General features: G+C 36.1%; 1 protein-coding gene across 3 annotated transcripts in view; it reads right to left on the bottom strand.

The window, feature by feature from the left end:
* The window catches only part of LAMA2 (laminin subunit alpha 2), a 652,245-nt gene that overhangs the window by 387,676 nt on the left and 250,576 nt on the right, over nt 1–13,993 (bottom strand). The window lies entirely within an intron of this gene.

Here is a 13,993-nt window from a genome sequence, read left to right as displayed (position 1 = left end):
AGTTCTCACTATATTTGACCTATTAGCAGCATTTGAGACAAGTGATTACTCCACTGACTTCCAGGACACACTGTTCTTGTTTTCCTTCTACCGCTTCAGCTACCCCTTCTCAATCCCCTTCACTGCCGACTTTAATCCTTCCTAACTTTCTCGTAATAGAGCACCACAGTGCTCAATCCTTGGCCTTTTCCTCTGCTCTGTCCTCACATACTCATTTAGTAATCCCATTGAAGCTCAGTTTGCACTAAGTGTATTATCATCTTTATGAATTGTCAGTAGCTTTATTATATGTATCAGCATAATTACTGAAAAATAATCTTATCATACCTTATCAGAAAGCTTTCACTGTAATTTAAAAAATCTTATTCAAATCAATGGAATATTGAAATATTTTTAAATGTTATGAAATATGAAAATACCATGAATATATGAAACAGTAATGCACGGGTAATTCAAATATACTGGATAAATGACAAGAGTTTCATAAGATATAATTTATTATACAGATTAATAAAATCTTTAGACCTTTCAGACTAGACATTTCCTTATCAAGAATCTTCCTGGCCTTAATGAACACATACAGGGTTATGGACTCAATCTGTTTCCAGGCAATATTTCCAATTATATCAGGCACAGTTTTTGAAGTATTCTGTCAATTTTCCTTTACTTCATATTTTGTTATTTTCTCCAACCAAGAGTTCTCATTTTTAGTTATTTTTATTAATTCTAACCCTGCTCATTTGCATATTCAGAAAATTAGGTACTCTGAAGGCTTAAAACATATGCTTACCTCTCAGAGCTTTGTTTCTGGCCTTCCTCTTTATATTTCAATATTTCCCATTCATATAGTCAGTCAATCACTCATTCACTCAAATATATATATTGGATATCTACTAGATGGTCACTGAATCATTTTTACTTTCCTTTCTGTGTCATGGTCTATCTTATCTTTAGGCCCTTTCCTCAAACACCTTTTCTGTGTTCTCACTGCTTGCCATTTACACAGATGTACTTTATATATCTTTAAAATCTCAACTGTGTTGCCAATTCCATCCTCCCACAAATACCTCCATGGACTGTCTAGGAGCTCCTTCTATAATGTATCCAAACTCCCTTGACTCCCCCCTATTTTTATTGCCAATTTACTTGCTTGTGTCTGCTACTAGATTTAAGATCAATGAAGGTACATATTTTCTTATTTATTGTATACCCTCAGTGTTTAGCATAATGATTTCAGTACATACTATATTATCAGTAATTACTTGTTGAATGAACACATCAATAGCAGTCCCCAAATACTATAGACTGGAATAGAGCTTCTGATGAATTAACTCTTTCCTCAATCAAATATTTACAATTTGTGCATTGCATGTATCACTTAAAATTTGTATATATTTTAACTGTATTTTACCTTTATTTTTAATTCCATTTATTGACTGTTCATCATAAATTCTAGTATAAATTTATTCTAGTCTAATAAATTATTTTAGAGCTACAATAACTTAAGTATTTTAAAAAATATTATATGGGTATCTTCATACATTTAGGTAAATCAATAAAGGACTATTAAATATACTAGTAGAGCCATTTATATTTTTTAGTATACTAGCAGAGCCATTTATATTTTTATCACAGAGAGAAAAATAATTTTATAAATGGATTTGTCCCTTCAGGTGCCTTAATATTCCTTCTACTGAGAACTGGAAAGACCCCGTTTTCATGCAGCATGTAGGGCACTGAATTAGTTTGGAAGGTCTTTAATAAAGGTCTTTTTTTTTTCCTACTGTCACCAGAAATTTACACGACGAAACAGAACAACTATTCTTACATGTTCGATGACTACCGAGTGACTTGAAAGGTAGTGCTGTAATAATAAAATGTCAAGAACTGTGCACAACCTTCTTTAACTTACCTCTTCCAAGAATACAAGGAAATGGCAACTTGAACTGTTCAACAAATATGACTGTATCATTGACAACTCTACCCCTAAGCTTAGACTTAACAGGTCTTTCCCTGTTACATAAGAAGGTATTATGCTTTTGATACCTAACACTGCGACCACAGGTCACTGATGGGTGACCTGTAACCCATAATAACTGAATGGAAGATCCTGGTATCCTTCCCACTGGTCATAACGCATAAAAGGAACAGTGACCACTAAGTGCCTGAAAATTTTAAAAAGCTGTAAATCATTACTGCTTGATTCCAATTGTCCTTGAACTTAAATTGCCATTCTCCTTTTCTTTAATTTCTTTAGAATTACAGTCCTTGCACTTGTCATTTCTGAATGAAAGCTTTGCCTTCCACAAAATACTTAAACATATTCTACAGTCAAAGCAATAGTCTTTAATAAATTTCAGCATAATAAGAAAATCAGTTTTATTTAAAGAGTATTTGCTATTTTATATTTTTATTTTTCTTTTCTCCCAGTGAAACTAGTTAAAAGGTTTGTGCAGCTTTTTTTTTTTTTTTTTCCTGCTGGTCAAAGAAGAACAAGTCTCTTCTCTCCCTTCTCTCTTTCTCTCTCTCTCTCTCATGTTGTATTAGAGTTGGCTGCAACATTTTCTTTTTGTACCAATAGCAGATTTCATGTGGCAGTGCTTTCTAACTACTATGGAACTACCGAACACCAGAAGAACTAAGTTTTTAAAAACGATCAAAAATAGAAGCAAAGCCTCAGCTCTTTTAGGAGTTCCACTTTTCTCAAAGTCTCTATGATTCTTTTTCTTAGGAAGCCTCTGGTGGTCGTCCTGCTTTGTACAACTCAAAGCAACCAACAAAGCATTTACTTCTAAGCCCCTTATTCAAGATGAGCTTAGGTTAGTTTCATCTGAAACACGCCCAAGTGGGTGACCTGTAATCCATAGAATTGAATGAAAGATCCTGGTATCATTCCCATTGGGCATGATGTACAAAAGGAACAGTGATTACTAAGTGCCTGAAATGTTCAAAAAAACAAAAAAATTACTAAATGCAAATTTCCCCCTTCCCTCTCACTTTTTTTTTCTCTGAAAGGAATTTGACATATAGGAGTTCATTTTACATACATTTTTAAATGCTTTCAAATAAGTTTTAAAAAGTACTCGAAGTTGAAATATTGTATTTATCTTTGTGTTTTTCTTTCTTCAGTTAAAGTATATAATAATTACACAGATAAAAGAAGAGTTGTCAAAATAGGGCTTCTCAATCTCTTTTGGGAGCTTCTCATTTACATTTTATCAAATGCAGACACCATTGTTAAATCTTTGTGCTGTTAAGCTAAGACTATATAGGAATACACAGCTAGGAAAGAATCTAAGAGGAGTAGCTTCAGAGCAAGTCATGAGGGAAAAACACCAGAAGGAAGTTCTCTCACTCTCCTCAAACATTTGCATTGCTCCAAATTTTGTTTTGGGTGTGCCCCAACCAGAGATATCATAAGAGAATAGAATCATTAGTTATGTATTCCAACCTCATTGCTATTTCAGAAATTACAATACACAAGATCTTGTACATAAAAACAATAGTAGTTATTCTTGCAAACTTACTGGATATGAGACAATCTTGCATGTGATCTGTATGTATGAACTCATATAAGATTAACTCATTTAATGGTTACAGTGTGTTCGATTCCAGTCTGAATTCACTGAATGCGCTCATCACTAACCACAGAGGAAGGGTTCAATAAGCATTTGTTGGATGAAAAAGAACTGGTCATCTAGGCCTGTTTTGAAGACTTGTAGTGACAGAAAGTTCACCACTAGTGAGAGTCTAGTCCATGTACCTTCCCTTCATTGTATCATCTGATTTGGGATTCCATTCCAATCCTGTCTATGACAGACCCAGTATTTTAACTCCATCTCCACTATTGTCCTGCTGTTGCTCTTCTGGAATAGTCTTTACTGTTTGATTTTCTGCAGATCTTGGCTTTTCTTCACGAATTTGTGTTGGATGAATTTGTATTCTATCCATTCTAGGCTTCCTGGGGTAGACTTTTTACCATGCCCTAGGTCACCACGTAGGACCTGTCGTGGGATCTGATGGTGCCCAGGTCCCCTGAGAAGGGGCAGGAGTGAGGCAGATTAGAGTACAAATGTCACTAAGCCAAAGGATAGTTCCAGACCCAATATCACCTCCTGCTATTGATCCATATCAGTAGAGACCTTCCTGGTAAATAGAAGCAAAGCTCTATGCTGACCAAAATCAGAACTGAAACATGCCTAAGAGTTGAGGGCTAAAGCAGGGGTCCCCAACCACTGGGCCATGGACCAGTACTATCTGTGGCCTATTAGGAACCAGGCTGCACAGAAGGAGGTGTCTGAGCTCCACCTCCTGTCAGATCAGCAGCTGTGGCATTAGGTTCTCAAAGGAGTACAAACCCTATTGTGAACTGTGCATGTGAGGGACCTAGCTTGCAGGCTACTTATGAGACTCTAACTAATGCTTGATGATATGAGGTAGAACAGTTCCATCTGGAAACTCATCCCCACTCCCCATCCCCCCTGCCAATTCCATGGAAAAACTGTCTTCCACAAAACCAGTCCCTGGTACCAAAAAGGTTGGGGACTGCTGGGCTAAAGCATTATTCTCCGGAAAAGAACCAACATCTCCTAAAGTCTTACTAACGTCTTAATAAATGAAATTGGTTATGATAGGTTTAGTACTTAAGTACTTTAGTAAGTAAAAGCCATTCCCTAATTTTCAAAAATACGTATGCTTTATGGTAAATTCTACAAAGAAGAAAGTGCTAAAACCTCAAATTATAGGGAGATGAAGAAAATATGTTAATAACAAAAATAAATATGTGAAATAACATGATCTCCCTTAATGTGGAAAGTTCCGATAGAAAACAAAGTAACGGAGAGTACAATGACCTACATTGGTGAGACGGAACAATCAGTACACTTGAAAGTCAGATAACAACAGCTCAAAGGAAAACTTAAGCAACATTTTCCTGTTTTGTTTTCGGTCCCCGTGTGGGAACACTTGTTTAAAATAAAAATAAAATCTTGGAGCAGGAGGTCTAAATACAGCGCCAGATCCTGTGTCATTAGATTGGAACAAAACCTAGACAGGAACTTAAAAGAGAAATTCAGTCTCCTTCATTCTCATTCTCTGACTCAAAAGTTCTTCAGAGAAAAATTGAATTGTGTGTGTGTGTGTGTGTGCTGAATTGTCTCTGTGTGTGTTTGTGTGTATTTTATGAGTACACAAATGAAAAGCTGTATAAATACATTAATTCGGATTTTTACTCATATGTATAGAAGCAGCATTTCGGGATAGCTACTAGCAGCCTCAACTGATTTAATGTTCAGAAAGCTTAAAACTCAAGATGTCAGAGACTTTAAATTTATGGAATCATACTAACGCATACAGGAGTTTAAGCAGAGACACAAGCTTTTCAAGACTGAGCATTCCATTGGCTAGCTAATTTCTAATGTTCTTAACATTGTGTGTATGCAAACTGGAGCTCCTAGTGACTGTCACCATCCTCCCACACTCCGACACTTGCCTACCAACTCCCTACTCTCACCTCTCAATATATCAACATTCTCTGAATGTTCCCTTCTTTTGCCACCTTTCCCTCTCCTCTTAGTTTTGTTTTCACATGACTAATTTTTTGGTGTCTCTTTGCATCACTTTACCTAGTCTCCATTCTTCTTTACTTTTGCCCTGTTTAATTTTATTTCATCTGTAGAGTGAAATTGCATATTCACAGTTGGTCAAGTTTCTCCACTTTCAAGTAAAATCATGTGTTCAATTACTCTAAATATAGCCCCTAGCCTAGCTCTGTAAAAGGAAACTGCAGGCCTCTCTGATCTTTTCTCATTGCACAAGGAATTTTAAAAAATTAAATTATTTTGCAGAACAAAATTGTATATTTTCATAAATGATGAGTCTTCATTTCAGTGGGCTTATAAACCTAAGTCTATGTGTACAACTGTAGGGATGTTTGTATATATATGCTTTTCTAATATTGTCTATCCCCATGTGCCTGATACTTTGTGTGATTGCATGTACGTGTGTGTGTTTGTGTGTGTGTGTGTTCAGAGAGTTAACCATAGTTTAAGATCAAATTTCTTGGAGACAAATTGCTTGTGTTCAAATTCTGGCTCCTCCACTCACTATCTGTGTGAATTTAGACAATTTACTTAATCTCTCTATACCTCAGTTTTCTCTAACAAAGGTAAAAAAAAATAATATCTATCTTATAGTGCTGTTTGGTGGATTAAAAGAAATAATTTATGTGAAATGATTAGAACAATATCTAGCACACAGGAGAAACTAGTGCTAGTTGCCATTACCCTTGAAAGAGTTAAAAAAAATGTAAATGACACTGGATCTCTCCATTTAGCAGGATGTGCTCCACCCTTTATAGCAGTTACCTGTTACCAACCTGGACAGCCTGAGACAACATGAATAAGTAAGTTTCCATCCACAATAAAGAGGTGCTTCTGGAAATGCTAAGGTCACTGAACGTCAATAGCAGAATGTGCATCAAGGAAAGCAGGACATGTTCTTGGGTTTGTATTCTTATCCATATCCAATTTTCAGGCAAGCAATCAAGAGTAAGGTCAGAGGCCGGGCGTGGTGGCCCACGCCTGTAATCCCAGCACTTTGGGAGGCCGAGGCGGGCAGATCACGAGGTCAGGAGATCGAGACCATCCTGGCTAACACAGTGAAACCTCGTCTGTACTAAAAACACAAAAAATCAGCCGGGCGTGGTGGTGGGCGCCTGTAGTCCCAGCTACTCGGGAGGCTGAGGCAGGAGAATGGTATGAACCTGGGAGGCAAGGCTTGTAAGTGAGCTGAGATCGTGCCACTGCACTCCAGCCTGGGCGACAGAGCGAGACTCCATCTCAAAAAAAAAAAAGAGTAAGGTCAGAGTCCTTTCTAGCTCAAATCCCCTCCAGATCTGTGCTGAGGTGCTGAGGCTCTTGCTCTGGGGATGGCCTATAGTCTCATCCCCTGACTTTTGCGGTTGAGATCAGAGTAGATGACCAAGGACCAACACAAAGGTTGCAGGAAGAGGAGATTGTAGAATTATTGACATCTGGGCAGTAGTTTGTGAGAGGTGGGAAATGAAAAACAGAAGAACGTGATGGAGAAGGGATCCTCTGTACATCCGACTTCATACTTAAAATTTTGTTAGAGCCACCACATTTGCAGCTCAACATTGTGATGTACACAGATGGCTAGATATCATTTAAAAATATCAAAGTTCTAAGAAAGTGTTTCATCGAGGAGATTTGTAGTTAATTTTACATGGCTTATAGGACAACAACAATTTTGATACAAGTCAACAGTATCCCAAAGTTTAGGTTCTTACCATTATTCCGTACAGAGTTGGATCTTAATCATTTATTTACTAGGTTTGTAGGGTATTGGCTCTGTGCACCTCGACATCTGTACAGCACCAACAGATCCCTAGTTCCTTCAAAGAAACAGAGTACACAAAGGGACCTCTCCTCCCACACAACCAGAAGATGAAGTTTTCTGTAGATTTACCAAGCACACACTGTTCTTGTTCCTTTGCTGGACTCAGACTAATAACTGACCCCAGGGAGCTGCAGGGCCATGCCCTCAAAGAAGCTCAGATACAGCTTGTGTTGATGGTTAGCTGGCAGGGAGCTGGGGACAAGCTAAAACTCAGAACCTTATTTTCTGCTGGGTCCATGCAGGATAGCTAATATTAAGAAACATTACAACTTAAGAAAAATGAATAAACAGCTGATGAGAGGTCATTGATCATTATTGTAAGTTATTTGTCTAAAGTGGACTTTGTTTCACAACATTCCTTTTCTCTTTCCTCTTGACAAACACAGCATGAATGAAAGGTAAAAAGAATAAAACATTTAATCAATCATCCAGGGGCCAGGGCTGAATTGCTTTCTTTTATACATTTGCTGCCAAGTTCACAGAATCAGGGTTGTTTTCAATTATTTGTAATATGCTTTCCCAGAAGAATTTATAATAGGTTGTTTAGGCACTGTTCCCTTTTCTATTAATGACAAAAATACAACTGTTCTTTCTTAGCAAAAAGAAAAGGGAGTGTAATTAGGAAAATTATAATGAATGTTGCTATTGGGCTTAAGAGTTGTTTTGTTTGTTTGTTTTCATTTCTAAACTGGCTCACAATGAGAGATGGCAACAAAACTGTTTCATTTATCCTTCCCTCCCATTATCTTATTTCCAAAACAAGAAGCTAACATTAATCTCTTTATAGAGATAGTTTATAAAATGACACCTGTAAAAGTTAAAAATAAGCATTATTTTTATGCTTATTTGATGTCATGATTATCTAATGTTGTGCTCTTGTAGTTCTAACAACTGTGAACTTGGTTCCTTAAAAAAAGGAATACGCTGTAAGTCCAGTGAATATTTATTGCCCAGAATGCAATTCTCCCAATCTACTTCTAAAAATTACCCTTTCTCTCCCATCTCGGGCTTCCTTGTAGCTTTCCTCTACATCTTCCATGTCTCACCACTATCAGCATCACTGCCATCTTCAGTATCTCCCAGTGTAATAAGGTGCAAATAAAGACACAGGCTCATTAAGAGGAGATGCCATTCCATATCAGATGGCTAAGTGTGGCAGTGTTTTAAGAAAAAGAAAAGTGAATCTCTAAAATCTTGTTTACAGGCAGCCCAATGAGCTCTATTGCTTATGTGGAGAGATGATATACAGACTTCTCATCTCAATTATCTCACTCCATGGCCTAGGGCCAGAGACCACAATGGTCACACTCTATGGCCCACTTATATTCACAGTGAACCAGAGTGCACCCCAAGAGAGCCAGCTTTGACAAATCTCAGTCCTATGACTAGTGCTAGTACGTGGTGGGGTTTGTTTGTAGGTTTTTCTGAAAATCTGATCAATATTCAGTCCCTTCTTTGACTTTATTCCTGATAATCCACCTTCTTTTCTGTTTCTAATCCTTTCTGCTCTATTATAATTAAGCTCTTTCACTGGAATACCGCATGCTCTTCCTATCCTCCAATAATGTGCTGTAGCTGAAATAATGCTTCCTCCTAACAGCTACATCTGTACTTCTGCCCCTTTAAAATTATTCTACTGATTCTCTAAAACATGTTATTTTAAAAGATAAAATATGCCTTATTCTCAATTTGTAGGATATGCACCACTCTGTTTTTACTTGAGTCTCTTCCCTTATACTTATATATCCCTACTTCCTAACAGTGGTCTATTTGAGAAATGATGTAATGGCCCCGATAAAAAGAGAGGAAATGATTCTCTGATGGCATAAACATCATCCTCAATGTGTACAATCTGTACAGAAGCACATGTACACTACTAGCAATCCTGCTTTCCCTTCAAGTAAAAATACAAATTTGTATGTAGGTTAACACACTAGTTAACAATTTTAAGATAAGCATTCCAGAGTTTATAAATTCAAATGAGTGCCTCTCTTTCAAAATAATTATTTTGGGGTGCTCTGTTTATAACAATATTGATGTTTCTCCATTTTAATACTCCTGTGTTTTTCTTTATTCCTGAAATTTTTCTTTAAATGGCATGAGGAAGACTAGTTCAAAAACAAATATTATTGGGGAAAAGGAAATTAGATCACAAAAATTAAAGGTCAGAGTAGAAGTATAAAATTCAAGCTGAAAATTGAGGAAGATACAGAGAGCAAGCCTGGCCACGTATTTCCTCCATCACCCAGAATTGCTGGGCTCCTTTCAGCTTCAGTATTCCTTAAGAGTCAACCACAGGAAGCTGCTGGGAAATATTAAAGTTTTAAGAAAGAAACTGGCAACCAATGATAGTTTACTTAAGAAATATTTTCACTTATAAAATCAAATCTTTGTATTTCATTTAAGACTAATAATCATTCACCATGGAAAAGATTTTACTATATAAATGCCATTTATAGAATAAAGGATTTTACTATATCAATGCCATCTGTGAAATAAACTTGGAGTTAAAAAAATCCCATTTACAATAGCTATAAAAAAGATTAAATGCTTAGGAATAAATTTAACCAAGGAGTTGAAAAGACCTGCATACACTGCAAACTGTAAAATGTTGATGAAAAAAATTGAAGAAGGCATGAATAAGTGGAAAGATATCCTGTGTTCATGGATTGGAAGAAGTTAATATTGTTAAAATGTTCATAATACCCAAAGCAATCTACAGATTCAGTGCAACCCGTATCAAGATTTTGATGTCATTTTTCAAAGATATAGAAAAAAGAGTTTTAAAATCACATGGAACCACAAAAAACCCAGGACAGTCAAAACCATCATGAGCAAACAAAACAAAAATAAAGACATTACACTACTTGACTTCAAACAATACTACAAAGCTATTGTAGTATTAATTAAAACAGCATGGTACTGGCAAAAAAGAAATATGGGTCAATGCAGCATAATAGCCCAGAAATCAACTTATGCATGTACAATCAATTTATTTTTGACAAAGATGCTAAGAATACACAATGGGAAAAGGATAGTCTGTTCAATGAATGGTGTTGGGGAAACTAGGTATCCACATGCAGAAGAATAAAATTGGCCCCTTATTTCACATCATATACAAAACTCAATTCAAAATGAATTAAAGCCTTAAGTATAAGGCCAGCAACTCCAAATTGCTAGAAGAAAACACAGGGGAAAAACTATATGACATTGATCTGGGTAATAATTTTTTGAATTTGACCCCCAAAGTATAGGCCACAAAAGTAAAAATAAACAAATTGGGTCATATCAAACTAAAAAGCTTCTGCACAACAAAGGAAGCAACAATGTGAAAAGACAAACTATGAATGTGAAGAAAATATTTGTAAGCCATACATTCAATAAAGAGTTAATATCCACAAATATATAAAGAGTTCCATCAACTTAAGAGGAAGAAAAAAAAATTAAAAATGAGCAAGGAACCTGAATAGACATTGCTCAAAAGAAGACTAACAAATGGCCAAAAGATAAATGAAAAAATCACTAATCATTAGGGAAACGCAAATTAAAATTACAATGAGATATCATCTCACACCTGTCAGAATAAGTAATATCAAAAAGAAGAAAACAAATCTTGGCGAGAATATGGAAAAAACAGAATTCTTGTACACTGTTGGTGGGAATGTAAATTAGTACAGCCATTATGGAAAACTACATGGAGTTTTCTAAAAAAACTAAAAGTAGAATCACGATGCGATCTAGCAATCTCACTTCCGGGTATTTACCCAAAATATGTGAAATCAGTTTTGCCGAAAAGATATCTGCACTCCCATGTTCACTGCAGCACTTCACAATAGCCATGTTTTGAAATCAACCTGTCCATCAACAGATGAATGGATAAAGAAAATGTCGTACACATATACGATGAAATACTATTTAGCTTTAAAAATGAAAATTCTGTCATTTGGAAAGGTTGCACGTTCTCCCTTGCATGTGAAATCTAAAACAATCAAATTCTCAGAAGGAGTGAGCAGAATGGAAGTTACAGAGGCTGAGGGCTGTGGGAATGGAGAGATGATGTCAAAGGGTACAAAATCTCAGTTAAAAAAATGGGCTTTATTTTTTATTTTTTAACTTTTAGTGCACAGCATGGTGAGTAAAAGCCAACAAACTAGCATATGCTGTTTTACGGCCCTGAGGATCCATATTCTAAATTATCATACCAGATTTCTTTTTTTTTTCTTTTGAGACAGGGTCTGCCTCTGTCATCCAGGCTGAAGTGCAGTAGCACAATCTCAGCTCACTGCAACCTCTGCCTACCAGGCTCAAGCAATCCTCCCAGCTCAACCTCCCAAGTCGCTGGGACTACAGGTGCACAAAACCGCACTTTGCTAATTTTGCATTTTTTTGTAGAGCTGGTGGCGTTTCACCATGTTGCCCATGCTGGTCTCAAACTCCTGAGCTCAAGTAATCCACTTGCCTCAGCCTCCCAAAATGCTGGTGTGAGCAACTGTGCCCAGTCCCTATCGGATCTTAAATATATATTCAAGGATATGTCACTATGATATATGCTTGAAATAACATCTGAGGGATAAACTCTGAATTTACAGACTTATTTTTTAAAAAATGTGTATTTATGATATATTCAGTTTCTGATATTCATATTTAACACTTGATATCCAAAATTAGGTTTTGATTCTGGCTTTCTTTGTATTTGTAAAAGCTTGAAAGACATTTATTTTAAAGTACAATTTTATTTATGATATTGTAAAAGTCTTATCAGCAGAATTGTACACATTGAGAAAAAAATGAACCATTCTGCTTCATTCATATTAGTTTCCTCCCCATTATGATAAGCCAGACTCAAGAAACATTTTATTTTTATGTAAAACTAAGGTGGTGTCTTACGTGATGCCAAACATCTGGATGAAACTGAAAAACATAGTTAGTCATCAACGTTTATTACTATCTGGATATTTGATGTCATGGAAATGATAAATCATAATTAGCATTTCAATTTGTCAAACAGATGTTCATTGAAAAACAAACACAACCTATTCCACAAGCTGGAAGGACATTTTAAATGGCCCATCTAAGTATAATTGTTTTTCTGGTTCTCAAAAAAAGAAACAAAATTTGTCAGCATAGTTCATTTAATGATGTGTAAAGATAAGGTATGGTTTGTTTTATTCAAAATATGAGATTTTATACTGAAATGATACTGTGTTGAAATTTGATGTAACCTGTGCTTTCTTAATGATATTAATTACTGAAAACAGCAGCAGGCAGAATTATAAATTTAAATATAATTTATGGTGTAGGTTTAAATATGGGTATAAGTATATCACATATTTTTGCCTGGTGTTTTTTGATGGCTTTTTATTTTTTATTGTAAATTGACAATTTCTAAGTATATAAATTTATGGGGTACAAAGTGATGTTATAATATATGAATGCAATGTGGAATAATTCAATTAAGCTAGTAACATACCCATTCCCTCAAATACTAATATTTTTTATGATGAGAGCATTTGAAATTTACTCTTTTAGCAATTTTGAAATCTACGATACACCATTATTAATTTTATTCACGATGCTGTGCAAGTTTTTCTTTATGGACCTGGACTCCTTGCCCTGACACTGTTTATTTAGTAACATTTCATTTTCTTAGGAAGCAAATAGAATTAGCAATTTGTCCCTTGCTTATTGTATGCATCACATCAAGGTCTAAGCACACATTTCCCAAAAGATTATTTTCACATCCAACAAAGAGAATATGTAACGCTTGCAATGCTCTTATGGGAAATCTCTCTGTCCAAAACTGTGTGTATTTGCTCCTTGGTTTCACAAGCTCTATTTCATCTCTCCGACCTCTAAAGGTAGATGTCCCTTAGAGCTCAGTTCTAGGACTGTTACTTTTCTAGGTCTTCCTGTACTTACTTCCTGGGTGATCTTGTGCAGTCTCATGATTTTAAATTCTCTAATTCATATCTTTAAGCAGCATTTCTCATCTGAATTCCAGAATACTATACACTGTCTATTCAGCTTCACCAAAATGTCTAATAGACATTTCCAGTTAACATATGCAATGCTGAACTCCTATTCTTCTCTGTCAAAACCTGCTATGCCCACAGTCTTCCCCAACTCGTTTCAAAGCAACTCAATCCTTCTCTTTGCTCATGCCAAAACCGTGGACTCATCCCTCAGCCATCTCATCCTCACACCTCACGGAAAATTGATCAGCACATCCTCTTGGCAGAGCCAATTGGTCAGGAAATACTATTGGTTCCACTTTGAAAATGTATCTTCTATTCTGCCACTTCTCACCACTTGCATGCTGCTACCCTGCTCCAAGCCGCTATCATTTGTCCCGAGTTGCTGTGAAAGCCTCTTACCTGCTCCCTTGCGTTTGCCCTTCCCTCCTGTGTTCTGACATCAATCCAACACAGCTAGAGCAAGCAGATTTTCAGGGAGTGGGTAGAGGAATGACATTTAACGTGTACAAGGTTTCTTTTTGAGTTGTTGAAATGATCTAAAATTGGATTGTGGTTGTGGCTGCACAACTCTGTGAACATACTATTAATAAATAATTCTG

This window comes from Pongo abelii, chromosome 5 (genome assembly GCF_028885655.2).
Source record: "Pongo abelii isolate AG06213 chromosome 5, NHGRI_mPonAbe1-v2.0_pri, whole genome shotgun sequence".
Classification (NCBI taxonomy): domain Eukaryota; kingdom Metazoa; phylum Chordata; class Mammalia; order Primates; family Hominidae; genus Pongo; species Pongo abelii.
The sequence above is the reverse complement of the archived record's forward strand: the minus strand, read 5'-3'. Positions and strand labels throughout refer to the sequence as shown.